At 53.3% G+C, this 18,248-nt stretch overlaps 1 protein-coding gene across 3 annotated transcripts in view; it reads right to left on the bottom strand.

Annotated features, from left to right (window-relative positions):
- The window catches only part of CPT1A (carnitine palmitoyltransferase 1A), a 50,585-nt gene extending 42,109 nt beyond the window's left edge, over positions 1-8,476 (bottom strand). For 2 of the 3 annotated variants that reach the window (XM_078057686.1, XM_078057689.1), the window contains exon 1: positions 8,331-8,476. The gene's annotated coding sequence lies outside the window, so the exon portion shown is untranslated. The remainder of the gene's footprint in view (positions 1-8,330) is intronic. The other variant, XM_078057687.1, reaches the window with a different exon arrangement.
- Between the last annotated feature and the right edge of the window lie 9,772 nt (positions 8,477-18,248).

Below are 18,248 nucleotides of genomic sequence, written 5' to 3'. Positions count from 1 at the left end.
CCTATTTACCACAATTTTTATAAATTCACATCGCTGGTCTATTATGTGGCTGTTCCTACGGCTTCCCAAGCCCATTCCCCCGGTCCCCCACCTGGGCCAGGCCCCCCTGACCATGACCAGGGGGCCTGCTAACTCCAACGCACAGCTGGGGTGCCTTCTGCTCCTTTTCCATTCCCATGTCCTGGCTTCACACCTAGCTTCAAACTCCCCTCCTATAGGGCGGCCTTTGAGCCCACATGCCCGGAGAACAGATTTCTACCAGTTTCATCTGGTGATTCTCCTGACACTGGCTGGCGGGTGACTCTTCATTTACTCAATCCCAACGAAAGTGGGGGGCGTCTCCAGGACACGAGTCCTTGTTCAACCCTGACTCCACTGAGGACCACAGCTCTCCAACACTGAATGCCAAGTGAACGATCTGGGAGGGGGGATGTTACACCACCTTGTTCAATTTCAGTCAGATTACTTTAATTTTGATAACTCTGACCAATGCCACTCACTAAATCTCTGGCCAATAAATTGGTCTGTTTTTCAGATGTGCCTACTTTGTCCTTCCATCCTCCTCCTCCTCAGTCAACTCTTTTTCACCATAACTCTTTGACTACAAGGTCAGCGGCCCGCCAATCATAACACCAGCCATCCCTAAGCCGGGTCCCCTTCCCCTCCAGGAGAAGACTGGCCCAGCGCCATCCCCAGCCCTCGGATTCTAGGACAGGCAGCGGGCTAAGGAAAGGAGGTGAAAGGTCAGCACAATGCAAAGTGCTTAGCCAGCTTCTAGAACAGGCCCGGGGAAAATTCAGATGTGGAAATCACCTCCGTAATAAACAAACAATAAAACCTGTTATGTGACATCCAACCAAAATATGTAATTATGTGCTGTCTGAGGTCTTTCAACCAACAGATAAGGAGAGAGGAAGGTAGCTAGGCAGATAGATAACGGCATACAGATTGGTCTCTGTGCTTTTAACAACGAAGGTACAAAATACTCCTTCTACCAAACTGTTTGGCATAGGCTGGACCAGGTGATACGCATCTCACCCGCGTGACCCATTTCATTCCTGCTAGAGATGGGCACTCATTTACCAAGGAGCAGACCAACGTGAGGGTGTCAAGACAGCTGCCCAAGGTCACAGCCAGCAACCCCCAGAGCTGGGGATCAGACTCACGTCCAGCTCCAAACCCCCCATGCTCACCTGCCAAGTTAAGTGGTAGGTACTCCGTTAAAAGTTCCACGCAAGAGTCCTAAAGCTACACAAATATAAAATTAGGTCACTCTGTTGTAACCGAAACGATGTGATTGCAGTCGGCAATAAAACTACAGTAACTACAAACACGACGGGTGCCAGCGCTAAAACTATTCGCAGGCACCAGTCTCTCCACGAGAATTGCACAATGTACTTGCACGCAGGAGCAGGGGGCCCTGCCTGCTACGAAAATCCGGCGAAGAGCGGCCCCTTTCCTCCAGCGGTCAGCAGCTGCTGCACTGGGACTCCTCGGAGGAAAGGTTACCCACAGGAAGCAACGGCTTAGTGCAGCAGCAACACCGGGCAAGGTCTCCGGGAACACAGCCTGGACCCCTCACCAGGGAGGAAGCTGGGCGGCTGGATGACACTCGGGCCACCCCCCTGGAAAAACTCTCGAGAGCAGACACCGCGGGCAGAGCCGGCAGCCTGGGCTTTCCTGGAGGACAGAGCAGTGGTCATCGACGGCCTGTTCTTCCAAGGTCCAGCGACCAGGGCCTGGGAGGGTTCTGCTTGGCTACGCAAAGCTGGTTCTGCCTCCAGGACGGCTAATGTTCCTGCCAAGTAGGACCACCAAGGTGGCACCCAGGCCAGCCTCAGTGTTGTTCCCCGCGGCACTTCAAGGAAAATACCCGGAAGGTTCCGGAAGGCTGTCATGGAGCCCAGGGGTTTCCCCAGACCTGCATGTGGAGCAGGGCTCACGACTTTGCTCAGGTTCCTTCTTGCTCCTTCGGTATTTAGTATTCCTGCTATCATGCTCAAAATTAGGATGAGAAGTTAGGGCAGGCAAAAATTAGCAGTAAAGGGAAGATCAACAGAAAGGGCCCCTCTCCATCTGTGTGTAGGCATAATACGCTCTCTGAGCCGTGTCCAGACAGGATTCTCCATAATTGCGTCTTGTGTTTTCTCAGTAAGTGTTATACAAATACAGATCATTTCCCTAACCTGACAGAGGCATCTTAGAAGCAAGAATGGGAGACTCAAAACTCACCTGACATCTCTGGGAGGGCCTCATGTACAAGAAAGGTGCAGGAACTGTCATTAATGAAATGTTGTCTCTTGAATTCATAACAGGGCATTCAATATCTGCATTAATTAACTGACCATACAATTAATGTATCGCAGTGAAGTATATGATAATACACCATTCATATTTATGGGGTAAATATGCAGAGTCAAGGCAGATTATAGAAAGAATTCTTTTTTTTTTTTTTAAAGATTTTATTTATTTATTTGAGAGAGAGAGTGAGAGAGAGAGAGAGCACAAGAGGGAGGAGTGGGAGAGGGAGAAGCAGACTCCCTGCCGAGCAGGTAGCCCGATGCGGGACTCGATCCCTGGACTCCAGGATCATGACCTGAGCCGAGGGCAGTCGCCCAACCAACTGAGCCACCCAGGAGCCCCTATAGAAAGAATTCTGAATCATTATACTTTGTTTTACGGCTCCAGAAAAACACGGGTTCTGCCCACTGAGTTACTGTTAAAATAAAGCAAATTCAAATTTATACCTGATATTTCCCCACTTCAGTAAGTAATAACTAATCAGATAAATACAGAGGAATATGATCTGAGCAAGAGCAAAGAATTCAGGAAATGTCCCTGGGGGTCACATTTTTTTAAAAAGACTTTATTTATTTGAGAGAGAGAGAAAACACAAGCAGGGGGAGAGGCAGAGGAAGAGGAAGAAGCAGACTCCCCACTGAGCCTTGAGATGAGGCTGAACCTAGGACCCTGAGATCAGGATCCGAGATAAAGGCAGATGCTCAACGGACTGATCCACCCAGGAGCCCCACCAAAGGTACATTTTCATAAAGAAAATACAGAATGTCTAGGCAGGCCCCAATTACCTGCTCTATCCATTCAGGTATTTTTCTCCAGATGCATACCCGTAAGCACCTGCCTCCAGCCACGCCAACAGCGGTCCTGCTGCTGGAAAAGACCCCTGAACCTCTCCTCATACCAGGACATTGTTCCCACAAATGTTCCTAAAACCAGGGGCAGGGTGGATTTCCCACGCATGTTCTTCACCTTTACACCCAGAAGCGCAACTGAACTCGTCAAGCCCCAGTTCCAGCCCAGGGACTGGAGAGCTCAGTCATATCCATAAAACCTGCCTGCGGCCATGGTATTATCTGCTAGAACCCGTGCCCATTTCGCACCCTTGAAACTATGTTCACATCTGGCCTCTTACTGGGTCCCCTTCTATGAGACAGAAGGACAGATGTCAGAGGCACCACTCGACAGATGAGGAACTGGAAACCCAGAAACACACACGGCTGATTCAGTGTCACATCCAGCAGGCACGGGGGGTGGGGGGGATTCTAACACCCAGGCCCTCGGCCTGCACAGGGGTCTGGGAAGCAGCCTGTCACAGGGACGGAGCACAAGCTTTGGAGAACACAGATCTGGACTCGAATTCCAGCTCTGCCACTTACTCAGCCTGTGTGTGTGTATGAGAGAGAGAGAAAGAGAGACAGAGAGAGACAGAGACCTTGAGCAAATGTCATCGCCTTATCGTAAGATTGTTTCCTGGCACATAAAGCATGCAGAATATCCACTCCTCACATCAAGTGATGGACCCAACACCACATTAGGCCTTTAATGCAGGAACACAGTGTACCTTCCCAACCGTCCCATGCTCCAGGAACGTGGGTTTCCATGTGGATGTGCCTCCTCCTTCTTAATGCCAGACCCCTCCCCGCTCACTCTCCCCGCCCCCCCACACACCCTGCCACATCTGATACCTCCCAGACCATCTAACTTTGGCGTTCAGCTTGCAGCAGTGCTCCTGGTTCATTTCTAGGATACCTTCTTGTACCTCCCGTTGTGCAACAGGGCGTGTTTGAAAAAATAGAAACCAAAACTCTTCACGTTAAGTCTTAAGGGCAGCAGAGGAGCTGACATTTAGGAAAATTAGTGACAGATGCATTATCTCATAAATGAGGAAGGCTTTCATAAGAAGTAAAGTTTGAGTTCTAGCCTAAGACAATTTCTTAAGGGCAAAGTTATTTTATGTTTGCTTTTAATATAAACATGTATTACTTTTTAGTGGGGCAGTGGCAGGAGGTGGGAGGGGCTTCTAAATTGAGGGAATTAACCCCTAGCTTGACTCCTCAGAAACTTGACATCCCCGGTCCTCATGGAGCCGATTTCCCACTGGGGCATCATAACGAACAGAGGTGTGCGCGCTGGGAATCAAGAGCCCCAGGACCCCAGAGGAAGCCAGTATACTGTGGGAGGAGGGGGTCACTAGTCCCTTGATGTGGGAAGTAACGAGCTTGCAGGTCTCCCACCCAGAAATCCCTGACCATGGTAACAAGGCAAAGCAAGGGCACCAAGTGGAAGAACCCAACGGCTTCCCTCGCATGGACTTCCCTGCCCCAGAGGACCCCACCGCATCAGAAGGCTGCAGCAATCCAGCGGAGAAAGGGTCTCAAGCATTCTTCCAGCCCATAAATATCTGAATTCCCACTCTGGCTCACAGGAATGAGGAGGAAGGCGAGTTTAAGAGCCATATGGGAAGCAAAGGTAGCAGGTGGGACTTAGCAACACTCAGGTTCCTGGGATGGGTGGGTCAACCACCACCCTCGAGGTATGGAGTCCTCTCTTTTTTACCTAAATAACCTGGTGTCCAACAAGTAGTGGATAATCTTTCCCAAGGACAGCAGCCGCCACCGTATGTCCCAACCCTTCACGGTGGCAAATATCACTGTACACCCAGAGACGCAAGCCTATCGCAGCCGCAGTATTTCTTTCAATTATTAACTTCCAAAAACATTCCTAAGCAGAAAAACAACCCACAGAACATTAACGGTGGACATTCCGGAGAACTGAGGGTCCGAATCACCTTAACCCGAAAAGGTCAGCTGGCTTCAGCCCAGGCTCTGCTGGGAAGCCAAGGTCCACCCAGTATTTGCATGGGGTAAAAGGTGAAGTTCCCAAGAGGCAACAGAATGTCAGAAATCAATGAGCAGAACATACTCCTTACTTGCGTTAATTAACAGACTTAAAAAAAAAAACAAAACAAAAAAACGCGACCTGCACAGACTAGATTATTCCTACAGGCATCAAAACGACTGTTAGGGTGGTTGTCCCTGGAGCGGGGACCCGGGTGCGGAGGCCAACTCTGCGCTTTGTTCCCAGATGCACCGCCTTCATTTTGGACCGTGTGCTGGTATTATCTTTAAAACAGCAAAGTCCCCGCGGGAGAAGCTCAGGAGCGGCTCAGGCCATTCGGGAAAAAGAGGCCCCGTTGAAGTAAGGGACGGAGAATCTCTGAAACACACTCTAAACATGCCGATTTTATTTTAAACCTTAAAAGCACCAGTCCTTCCGGAAGTGAAGCTGAGGCTTCCAGCAGCAGCACGACTCCGGCCTGCCAGCAATAACCACAAAGAATGACTAAACCTCTTCCCCAACAAAGGAAAAACTGCTCCGAATCAAAGTGCAGAAGCAGCCCCGGGCCCGAGCGGACGCGCGTTTCCGCCCCCCACCTCCCCACCGCCCGCGGAGCCCAGGCTGCGTCTTTAATTGTTCGCCTGGAACGCGTCCTCGAGGGCACGGCCCGCAGCTGCGGCTGGCGCGCCCCGCCCCGCCCCCACCGCGAGCGTCACGTGACGGCTGAGAAAAGTAGGGGAAAGGTTAACGCGAGCCCCGCCCCCGGCCTGGCGCGTCCCAGGCGCTCAGATCCTGTTCCACCCGCTCGGCTCGGAGAGACCTTCCGGAGCGAGCTGGCGCGCATCGCCGCCGCTGCCATCCTCCTCCCCCGGCGACACGCAGCGCCTCTCCCTGGGAAGGACGAGCCCTGCGCGGCCAACCCTGGGGACAGTTAAGGGCTTAGTGCGCCCGATGCCATCCCCCAGCGGCACCGCGCCCAAAGCGCGTCCGGAAGGGACTCGCTGCGAAGCCCAAGGAAAAATGAACAGTGTTTCTATGAATGGGCACGAGGGGCCAGGGTTGCATAAGCGCGGGCCCTCCCCCGGGACTCCCCGGAGGCCCAGGCTTGACCGCTGGGTTACCACTGGTCCAGGGTCGGGCCAAGGACGGCAGCAGCAGGGACACCAGGTTTATTCCCTTGGCCTCTGGGTTAGGCCCCTTGTTTTCAGTAACTCAAAAGGTTATTTTGGCCTGTGCATGATGCCAATTTCTGCCACTCCGATACGAAGCATGTGCACTCGCAAAGATGGCCCTTTTCTCTGATCCATTCCAGCAGATGGGAGTTCAGCGTGCGAGGTCAGGTCTAGCAATGCCTCACCGGAAGGAAACCGGTCCTCTGTGGGCGAAAGGAGCCCCCCCCCCCCCCCCCCCCGGCGCACAGAGGCAGAACCACCCAAAACCCGCGCTCTGAGGGCTGCATCCAGTTCGTATCAGACACGATGGCCCCGGAGGACTCACAACCGGACACCGCCTCGCCTCAACGATCAGCACGCTCAGCGGCATTAACGTCCTCCTCTGTCCGCCACACTTATCTCGAGTCACCTTAAATACTTTGGAGAGGCGGGGGGGGCGGGGGGGCGATGTTTGCTGGCACAAATGAAAGACCAGTGAGTTCGGCCATGTTTTAATCACTTGGTTTGAGGTTCGGAAGAAAATAAACACGCTTGAATATCTGGAATGACCAGAAACCGGACGCCGGTGCAAGAAGATGGTGTAACAAAATACGTTTCAAAAAGGTTAAACAGATTTTCATTTTATTCGGTAACTTACAAAGTTACCAGTTTCCCACAACAATCTGCCCTTAAAATATTTTAACAACACAGGGAGCACAAGAGGAACCGAAAGCCTTGTCCTGAGTAGGGAGTACTGAGTCTGTTCTGTATTGAACCTGGTTAATTACTCGGGATTTTTAACTCTAAAAAAAAGCAAGGTCGGGCCTCACCTTAGTTCCCTTCAGCTGGAACGAAAACCAACCACCAATTTACATTACAAAGACTCTGACCCACGGCCTTTCCGAACAAAACGGAAGGAACTGATCTGGAGGTAGGCTCGCCGAGGGAGCTGAAGTTGGGGGATGCGTCCGTCGGGGCCCGGGTCGCTCCGCCGCCCTGACCGCGCCGTCCGGGCTCCCGGACCAAGGGAGCCTAGGCCTGGTCACGTGACGCCCCTCCCCCATCCCCGCGCGGCGGCTCGGGGACCCGGCGCGACCTTGGGCAGACTCTCCGCGCCCACCTGCCCTGCGCCCAGCGCCGCACCAGGGGGTGGGGGGCGCTTGCAAGCGGGGACCCCGGCCGGGCGCCCCTATCTCGATCCCGGCGGGCTCTCGGACCGCGCCGGGAGCCCCGCGTCAAGGGCGTGTCCCGACGGCTGCAATGCGGGGGCAGCCGCGGGGAAGAGGGTGGACGGCGCACCGGGGAGTCCTGAGGCCCCAGAGTCCCTCTAGCTCCCGCTTGGGACCAGCCCGCGACCCCAGGACGGCCCCCCAGACCCAATCCACCCCCGGAGGGGGAAGGGATGCGGCGGGATCGAAAGGGGGTTGGTGGCGCCCCGCCAAGTCCAGAAGGCCGAGCATCCCTCCTGCAGCCTCAGCGACCCTCGGACGGACCCCCAGACCCAATCCATTCCCAAGAGAGGGGTGAGATGAGAGGAAAAGGGAGCGGGCGTCCCTCGTGGCCCCAGGCCCGAGGCATCCTGCCAAATCCAGAGACCCAAGCATCCCTCCAGCTCCTGCACTGTACCGGCGGGCCGACCGACCCCTCGGGCGTACCCCCAGACCCAATCCACTCCTGGTAAATGGGAAGTCCCGAGCTTGGCGCATCCTGCCAAGTCCGGAGGGTTGAGCATCCCTCCCGCTGCCGCACCAAACCCGCACGGCAGGCCCCCGCGCAGATCGGCCCCTGGGCCGACGCCCCCGACCCAATCCATGGCGGGAGGTGGGGAGTCCCTGCCGCGCTCCCATTTTGGGCTCCTGGCGAACCCCGCCGTTCGGGGGGGGGATGCTGGGGGTTCCCCTCCGCGCCGCTGTCCCCGCCCCCGCCTGGGTCCGGGCCCTGGCAGTCCCCGCGCGCCCTACCCTGGAACCCGCCGCAGCCCGCAGGCCCGCGCCCGCTCGCCCGCCCGCCGTCCCCGCGCGCGCAGCCTCGGCCCAGCCTTACCGAGTCAGCGAACGGAGGCGCGGCGGCGGCGGCGGCGGAGGCGGCGGCAGAGGAGGCAGCGCACTGAGAGCGCAGAGAGCGAGAGCCGGAGGCTGGAGGGCCGCGGGCGAGGCCGAGTGCACCCGACGCCGGCCGCCGCCGATTGGCTGAAGCGTGCGGGGCTGCGGTGCAGGCGGGGCTGAGGCTCCCCGCGCGGGGCGGGGGCGGGGGGGGCGGGACCTGGACGGGGCGGGGCCTCGGCGGCTCCCAGGGGAGCCTGTCAGGTGAGGAAACTGAGGCTGCTGCGGGGCACGCCGCCTCCGCCTCTGCCAGCATGGGGCCCAGGGCGAGATTCCTCACCCTGGAGACTGTTTTCTCATCTGAGAAATGGGCCAACTCATTTGGGCTAAGCCCATAAAAGCGCTTAGCATGGTGCCTGGCTCAGGCTAGCCCTTTACAGCCATTGCCGCCTATAATCCTCAAAGCACCCCCTATAAATAGCTGATCCCAGCCGGGGCTGCGGAAGGATCACTAACTTAAGCACGATCACACAGCTAAGAAAATGGATCCGACGTTGGGGCCAGGTCTGACTCCACAGCCCAAGCCCCAAATCGGACCTTATCCCCGGAGTGACAGCTGAGGCGATCCGGAGGCAGCGTGGCTCGCGGAGCCAACACGCGCTACTGAGAATTCCGGCGACCGTTCTGAGCCTCCTCCTCGTCTAACTGGGAGAAAAATACCTCCCTCGGGGGCTTTGATAAGATTTGGTAAATTAATGATTCAGGCGCCTAAAGCACTGTAGGTGCCAGGAAAGACATGCCTGGAGGTGGGGACAGAGTGACCGAGAGACCCTTGTGTGGGTCACTGAACTCAGGAGAGGGGCCAGGAGTGGACACTGCTCACTGGCAGATCCCAGGAGTCTAGGCCCAAGGGGTGGGGGCGGGGAACAGGGCGCTCAGGAAAGACGGGGCAGTGTTTCCCCCCACCCCCACCCCCGCCCCTTCCCTCTCTTCATCTGCAATGCTCCCAGGCCCTAGCTGGTGGTCCTGCATACAGCAGGTGCTCCATAAATGCACCAGTTTTATGAACAGAGACCTGGCTCTCCTAAAGGTCAATGACTTCTTTTGGCTATTAAAAATCCATGCTTGCCGCCATCTTTCGGTCTGTATTATTTGGTGATTACCACTGCAAAGTTTAGAAGAGAAAATGAAAGTTCCCTCTTGTTCCCGCCCCCCTCACTACCACTGCTGCGGTTAACTATTGGTACACACTCTCCGGGCTGTTCCAAATGAAGTCATAGGATAGGTGCTGTTTGTAACACTCTTGTTTTCCCTTGGCTTATGTCGTGGACAGAGTTCCCTGTGGAGACGGAGATGACCTCCTCTTTCGCAGTGTTTAACGCGCCCCATGGACACTTAGACCCCCTTTTCACCATTGCAGGTATAAAGAAACCTGCACTGGCTTGTCGGCGTGCCTCTTTGAGCTCTGGTTTCTCTTTGTAGGAGCAACCAAGTCAGAGAGCAGGCACCTGTGACATTTTGGTGACATATTGGTGTCACTTGCTGAGCCACCCGCAAAAAAGCTTACTAACATCTATTCCCACCGAGGCGTGGGAACTGAGCCGTCTCCAGGAGCTCATCAGCGCTGTCCCTCACTATCCGTTCTTTTCATCTTTGCCAATCTTAAAGGAGAGGGTGTAGATAACGCTCCTTATTTTAATTTGCATTTCTTTGAAGTTAGAAATTGGAGATTTCCTGCCGCTGCTGGCTCCTGTCTGGCCCCGGAGGGGTCCCAGGCTGCGACCCCCTCCCCTTCCCTCCCCTCAAGATTTCAGGGCCCAAGAAAGCAGGTGGGCTGGGCCAGGGCCCACCTGCACAAAGCGTGCGGCTGCCCTGCCCCTGCGTCCCCTGCTCCACAGTCATAGCACACAGGCCTTCCTGGCTTGTGCCTTGGACTCTCACCCTCACCTCAAATGCCCTTCCCTCCTTTCCCTGGAACCCCGTGTGCAGGTCCCGGCCCAAGGTCACTTTCTTCTTCACTCGAGTCCCGCCGTGCACCACCCCTGGGATTAGTCCCGCACCCCGTATGTTCCCAGGGCTCTGCGGCCTTGGCTGGGCACCCCTCCCAGCGTGCCACCTCGTGCCACCTGCAGGCCAGGCGAAGCAGGGGCAAGGGCAGGACCGCGGCCCGCGGGGCCACTGGGTCACCGCAATCCCCTGTGCCCCGGTGACTGGGCTCTCGGGCTGCCCTAAGCAAGCCCACGCCCGCCAGCAAGCAGTCCCAGCCAGAGCGTAGAGACTTCATCCCCCTCCCCGGGCTCTGCTCCCCGGGACTGCAGCTCCCCAGGGCGGCTTGGCAGCCGCTATTAACAAAAAGCCCAGGAACGAGGCCCCTGGGGAGCTCCAGGCCTGTCTGATCCTGTGTTCCCTCTGGGCCAAAAATATCTGAGTTGGCCTCAGAAACTGGAGTAATCTTTCTCAAGCTCTGTTTTTTTGTTTTTGTTTTGTTTTTTCAATTTTTTCCCTAGTTTGAATGGAACATACTGTAGCCGCTGCCTATTGTGGCAGTAAGGAAACCTTTTTTTTTTTTTTAATGCACCTACTCTACTGTCTTTATTATCACTAAGAAATCCCCCCCTTTTTTTACTCTAAAAATATATTTTTATGGAAAAAGTCAAGCATATAAAAATTAACGAGATCAGTATCATGAAGTCCTGGATAACCAAACAGAACAGGTTCAACAATTATTAAGCGAGGGCCAAACTTGTTTGTCTCTACCCCAGCCCTGCCTCTGGATTTCTTAAAGCAAATCCAGAAATCCTACTGTTCTGTCCACACGTTCGTGAGTACAGATCTTTAAAAGATAAAGGTTCTTTTTTAAAAAGAATCCCCCCCCCACACACACACACAAAATATACCCTCAATACCTCTGTCCAACCTAAAATAGCAGAACAATTCTAATACAAAACTCGTAAGGCCCTCTTGGGCTGCCAAGAGTACAGCTGAGTTCCACTCTCCTGCCAGCCTGGTTACTTGCTGGCAGCTCCCAGGAGAGAGATTCTGATCCCAAAGCATGTGAAACTTTTTGGAACTCAGCTCTTGCTTCCCATAGGAAACAATTTTGTAATCCCAGAGTTCTGTGCTTCTCGCTCCTCTCCAGAGCTCTGAACCCCTTTGAACTTGAACCTTGAGCCGCTGTAGGTAGTGGGCAAACAGCAGTAGTCCCACGTCAGGTGGCGATAATATTTGCTCAGCCAGCATCACTGGGGTTTGGTGAGGACAAAATGAGGTAATGCAGATGCAAGCAAACTGGACCAACGCAGCTCGACCATGTGCCAGTGATAGGAACTCCTAGCAACAACCAAAGGTATTCTTAATTAAATAGGCTTGCTCTATGACCCAGTAATCCTGCTCCTGTGTATCCACCGGGAAGAAATGAGAGCACATGTCCGCGCAAAGACTCCTGGTATAGGAATGTTTACAGAAGATTCACTTAAAGGGACAAAAATCCAGAAACAACCCAAATGGCCATCAACATAAAATGGATAAATACATTGCAGTTTTCCATAGAGTGGAATAATAAGTAGCAAGAAAAAAGAAGAAACTGTTAACACCCGCACACAAGTGGACGAATCCTACAGATCTTACGTTGTGTGAAAGAAAGCCAAACACACATAATATTTCTGTGCTGTATGATTTCTACAAGTGGTGCATATTAACTGCAGTGATGGGTACTGACTGAGAAACACAGGAAGGAGCCCACGGCGGGGCTCAGTGGGGTAATGTGAAAATTCAAGGCTCTGTATGTCTAAGATGATGCACTTGCTTCTTGCTACCTGCGTGTTAGGCCTCAATTTTAAAAATTAAAAATTAAGGGGCTCCTGGGTGGCTCAGTTAGTTAAGCGTCTGCCTTCAGCTCAGGTCATGATCCCAGGGTCCTGGGATCGAGTCCCGCATCGGGTTCCCTGCTCAGTGGGAAGCCTGCTTCTCCCTCTCCCTCTGCCCCTCCCGACCCACCACCCACCCCCGCTCCTGCTCTCTCTTTCTCTCTCTCAAATAAATAAAATCTTAAAAAAAATTAAAAATTACAAAGTTGGATCACCTGGGGAGACAGCAGTGTTAGAGGGGAGAGGAGGAGAGGCCGCTCTTGCTGGTGTGGGGAGAGCAGCAGGGACAGTGTCCAGAACCTGGGAGGTGGTGAAGCTGTGGGCAGGAGTGGCAAAGGAGGCCTGCACACCCCATCCCCTCGCCTTCCTCCCCACTCCTCCTCCCTGTCCTGCTGCCCATGCCTCCCCTCCAAGGCTAAGACTCTGCTCTGTTTCCTCTGTACCTGGAAGTAGCCAGCGCCCCAATGGGCCCATTGTGGGCACAAGGAAGGGCGGCCGAAGTTCGCCTTCCTGGGGAGGCATCACAATAAAGAAGAGCCGTGGCCAGGGAGTGGGTGCGCCTGGCCACCAGCCGGGGTCGACCGCTGGCCGGCTGCATGGGCATCTCAGTCCCCTGTCTGGGCCTCAGTTCCCTCACCTACACAGATGAGGACGTGGCCCTTGCTCGGCACTAAGCACAACCTTCTCACCACTGCTGCTTCTATCCAGAAGCAGTAATTCTAGTGGCTTTGGGTTGTAAAGTCCAGAACCAGACGGCCTGGGTTAAAACCCTGACGCTCCCGCTCGCCCCACTGAGTGATCTAAGCTCTCTGGGTCCTCATCTGTAAAATGGGGAGAGTAATCGAAGCGGTCTTGGAGAGTCTGAATGAAAATGACATGAGGAACTGATGGGATGCGCTTAAATGTCCCCAGGACATGGTAGGTGCCATGTAAGTGCTAGCTATGAGTAGTAGTTTCCCTCCATGGAGCCTCTATTTTAAACGTTTTTGTTTGTAAACAGTAAAATGTGATCCATGAATAACTCATTTCCTGGTTTATTAATCAGAAACACAGATACGATCGCAAGCCGAAGCTCACGATCAACGTGGGGTCCAGCCACTCTTTCAACAGATGTTTATACCAAAGTCCAGATTGCCAAGATCTGACGCATTGCCAGGCACGGACCAAAAAAAAAAAAAAAAAAAGTTGGGCCTTTTGAACCACACAGTTTCATTTCAAATAAATGTGGACCCTCTTTAAGCCTTTTTATAAAGGTCAGAAGAGTTCAAGGGCCACCATTGTGACCTCGGCTCCCAGTCATCTCCCGGGTCCCTGCTAGCCCAGCCTGCCTGGAGACTGTGCACTGGGGCCGAACCTGAGCTTCTTGGGTGTGACCAGAGCAGCGTGCTGGCCACAAAGCTGGTGACAGCTCAGTGGGCGCTCCTGGAAGTCGGCAGCTCGACTGGTCCCCAGCTGGAGCCGGGACAGCCTGGACCCTGGGACCTCAAAGATGGGGAAGAGGTGACCCTCCCGTAGCGCCTGTTAGCAGGTGCCTGAATATCCAACTGGGGGCATTGGCAGAAGACTTCTGAAGTCTGTGTCAAGAAGCAAATTTCCCCCTTTGGAGGGAGAAGGAGAAGGGCAGCTAGCACCTTGGGTCAATAGCTTTTATGCTCTGTGGGGAGGGTCACCAATGAACATCTGCTCACAGCTACAACCCTTTCCCTAGAAGAATGCATGCACACCAACAGTGGGAAATAATTTCAGTCTTGGACCTTCCCAAGCCCATTGACAAACTCCCAGCTCAGACAGGTGAAGAAAAATCATCTGGACCTCGGAAATAAAGCAAAAGGATATTTGACTTCTTTCACGGCTCATCGTCTAACAGGCCCATCCAAGGATTCGCTTCCTCTCTTGGAAGCGTATCTTGACCAGGCCCCAGACTATACCAAGTTACGTGTTAACCGGTAGATTTTCGTCCAACAGAAATGCAAGGGATTTCTGTTGGTAGGGAAAAAAAAATTTATTCCCCAAAGTTATGGTTTCATCGCCCTATAGGATGTTAAGCAGTTTTGGACCTATTTAGGAAAAACTCGGATTTTTGTCCACCTGCCGTGTAGGGAAAATGCAGTTCTTCCTGCTGTGTGTCTCTTCTCTGTGCATCTCCTTTACTCCCAAACAGAGCTCTTTGCTTCTGACACTTCTGGGCACCAGACCACCGCTGCCCAGAGAGCATCAGATCCCACAGGCTAAGGGCTTGATCCCACAAGATGCCCCCCTGTCCCCATCACTTCAGATGACAAGGTGACATGTCACCCGTGTTCTGACCAAACCATTATGGAGGTTCCAAATACCCTTCCTCGGGCCTGATTAATGTGCTAGAGCGGCTCACAGAGCTCAGGGAAACACTTAACTTAGCTTTACCGATGTATTAGAGGGCATGACAAAGATGCTGATGAACAGCCTGATGAGGAGGCACATAGGGCAAGTTCTGGAGCTTCTGTCTCCTTGGCGTGGGGATGCGTCACCCTCCAAGTGTGGATGTGTTCACCAGCCCGTGCTATTGGGATTTTGTGGAGGCTTCCTCCACTTCTAGCCCCTCTGTGTTCTCTGAAGGATGGGGCTGGGGGGGGGGGCAGGTGAAAATTCCAAGGTTCTCATAATGGCTTGGTCTTTCTGCTGACCTGTCAGCCCCCATCCAGGGGCCCGCCCAGAGTCGCCTCACAGATAGTCCTAGTCCTCTTACCGCTTAGGAGTTTGCAAGGATTTCAGGAGATCTGCAGGGATGGGGAAGGGGGGGCCGGAAACCAATATACGTACTTTCTGCTATCTCACAGAACCGAACTGGTTTCCTAGCCGTCATGTTCCAGCTTTCTCCTCTGTCGGAGCTTCTGGACTCAGCCTCTAGAATCCTCCACCTTTGAGAGTTGCGTTTTTGACTTACTGAAAATCCTATCTGACACACATTACTGTGCATGAGAGCTGGATGCCTTTCTGAGAGCTGACACTTGGTGCTGAGCATCTCAGGGAATGAATGGGGGGGGGGCCTCAAATGTTCCTGGGACTCTGGGGTCTCTGGTAGTAAATGGGCTCACTTCTCAGGCCACCTGAGATCAAACCTCTCCAAGGTCGGAGACACTGAGAGAGCTGCTGGGGGCGGGGGGCGCTCTTTTTGCCCATAGCATCCTCCTGCAACAGTGCAACCCTAGGGGAGACCTTGCTGGGAAAGAGTTGGGGGCACCCATATCTATGAGCCCCCCTGGACCAGCAGAGGCCACCTGGCAAACCGCAGGACCGTGTGTACAAGACCCACACTTTCTACAGCGCCATTCCACTCACACATGCTGCTATCCTCACGTTTCCAATGTATTTTCCTTAAAAAAGCCCAAGGATGACTGGAAATATCAGGGTCTGAGGAAAGCACTGGTTCTACCCTGCCTGGCGACACCTTTCTTTGGTCCTCATCTCAAGCAGGAGAAACGTCCAGATTCTGGGTTGAAGACAGAGCATATATATCTGCTTCCCATGCTCCACAGACCAACTGGTCTCCAAGTACTGGCCTGCCCCGATTTCTGCCCCGGGCTAGTCCCTTCCTGTTCTGAGCAGGCCCTCCTTGTTTATAAAAGCAGAGTCAAATAAACAAACTCATCAGTGGAGCTTTCTCCCAGGGTTGGGAGAACTTTTAAGCATCTATTGAGCACCTGCTGCATGCCAGGCAACAAGCTAACAAGGGACAGACAGTAGACTGTGAGATCCTCGGAGACCCCTTCCACCCTGCTCCATCTTACCCAGCACGAGTCCTCCCGAAGCACACCAGTGACCACAGTGACCCACAAGCCCCCTGGACAAGCAGAGGCCACTTGGCAAACCACATTTGCCTCCTTCCCTAGATCTCATCCTGTTGGAACCCTGTGCTGCATTTCACTGTTGCCTCATCTTCCCCTCCAGGGAGCCTTCTCCCCCTGTAACCTGTGAGTCACCCCTGCCCCACGTTCTCTTCTTCCCCTGAGACCTGTTCTCAGATGCCTTCCCTGGCTCACCTCCCTCTGCCCTTCCCAACCTAGATGTGGCTCCAAGCCTCTTGTTTTGGCTCTGCCTCAGTCACCAGCCTTGCTCCCCTGTGAGCTCCCACCCAACCACACTAGTACCCCCATCCTGATCCTCCCAAATCCTCACCAGGGGACCCTCCCCAGGCGAAATGATGGACCTACTTGCTTCCTGGGGCTGAGTTACCCACCAGGAGGAGAAGGCTAGCTTCAGGTGCCAGTGAAGCAGGGCCACGGAGAAAAGTGTGTGTGTGTGTGTGTGTGTGTTATATTTTCTATGTCACAGAAAGAAGCAAATAGTCATCAAGGGGAAAATTAGAACTTCGATGAATTTTCTTATACTTATTTTAGTTTAGTATATATCTTTTAAATTACATATGAGGAAGTCACCCTAATTCTTTTAGCAAATAGGGCTCTCAAAAGATCTGAATCTAGGGGCACCTGGATGGCTCAGTCAGTCAAGTGGCTGAATCTTGGTTTTGGCTTGGGTGAAGATCTCAGGGTCCTGGGAACAAATCCTGCATCAGGTTCTGTGTTGGGCGTGGAGTCTGCTTAAGATTCTCTCTCTCCCTCTCCCTCTGCCTTTCACCCTCCCTCCCCAACTTGTACATGTGTTCGCTCTCTTTCTCTTAGAAAAAAAAAAAAAATCTGAATCCAGCCCTGGTCTGACCCATATTCATTCATTTGGTCATTCATAGGCAAATATGTACTGAGCACCTCCAAAGTGCCAGGATTGTTCTAGGTACTAGAACTCAGCAGTGATAGAGCCTTTAGACCAAGCCCTGTCCTCAGGAGCCCACATTCTAGTGGGAGAGGCAGGCAAGCAGCAAATACTCTTTCATGTGAAAAGAAAGGGCAAAGGAGAAAAAACAGAACAGGGAGTGGGACCGAGGCTGTGTGGCCTAGAACGGGGTAGGTGAGGCTAGCTTATATTTTCCATAGACCATAATTTCCTAAGGGTGGAAACCCTTGTAACCCCACCTCTTCCATCATAGTGTCTCAGAAATGTTAGCTGAATGATTAATTGATGGGTGAGTTGATGGGTAGGTGGATGGATGGGTAAATAGATGGGTGGATAGGTGGATGGATGGGTGGGTGGATGGATGGATGGATGGATGGATGGATGGATGGATGGATGGGTGGATGGATGGGTGGATGGGTGGATGGAAGGATGGATGGATGGATGGATGGATGAGTGGATGGATGCATGGATGAGTGGGTGGATGGGTGGGTGAGTGGATGGATGGATGGATAGATGGATGGATGGATGGATGAGTGGATGGATGGATGGATGGATGGATGGATGGATGGGTGAGTGGATGAGTGGATGGATGCATGGATGAGTGGGTGGGTGGATAGATGGATGGGTGAGTGGATGGATGGATGGATGGATGAGTGAATGGATGGATGGATGGATGGATGGATGAGTGCATGGAAGGATGGATGGATGAGTGGGTGGATGGATGGATGGATGGATGGGTGAGTGGATGGATGGACGGATGGATGGATGAGTGGATGGATGGATAGATGAGTGGATGGATGGATGGATGAGTGGATGGATGGGTGGATAGGTGGATGGATGGGGGGATGGATGGATGAGTGGATGGGTGGATGGATGGATGGATGAGTGGATGGATGGGTGGATAGGTGGATGGATGGGGGGATGGATAGGTGGATGGATGGATGGATGGATGGGTGATGGATGGAGGATTAGCTCCCTAATGCCCTTCCCATCGGGCCCTTCCTTTCTAGGCCCTCAATCCATCACAAAGTCTTCTTCAGGACGCTCTAAACTTTACTCCTGCCTTCTTCACAGTGTGCCTAAGATCACCTTCTGAGTCACAGTAGCTTTGATGTACCCTATGGCCTCAGGTAGACCTAGCTGCATAATTTGTGAGGTCCAAGGCAAAATGAAAATGCAGAGAGACTCTTGTTCAAAAATTATTAAGCATTTCAAGATGGTGACAACTGAGCATTAAACCAACCACGGGGTCCTGATTGCTGGTTCTTGTGACTGTGTGGGTGGCA

This window comes from Halichoerus grypus, chromosome 11 (assembly GCF_964656455.1).
Source record: "Halichoerus grypus chromosome 11, mHalGry1.hap1.1, whole genome shotgun sequence".
NCBI classification, from domain to species: Eukaryota; Metazoa; Chordata; class Mammalia; order Carnivora; family Phocidae; genus Halichoerus; species Halichoerus grypus.
This window is presented reverse-complemented; position numbering and strand designations above follow the sequence as displayed.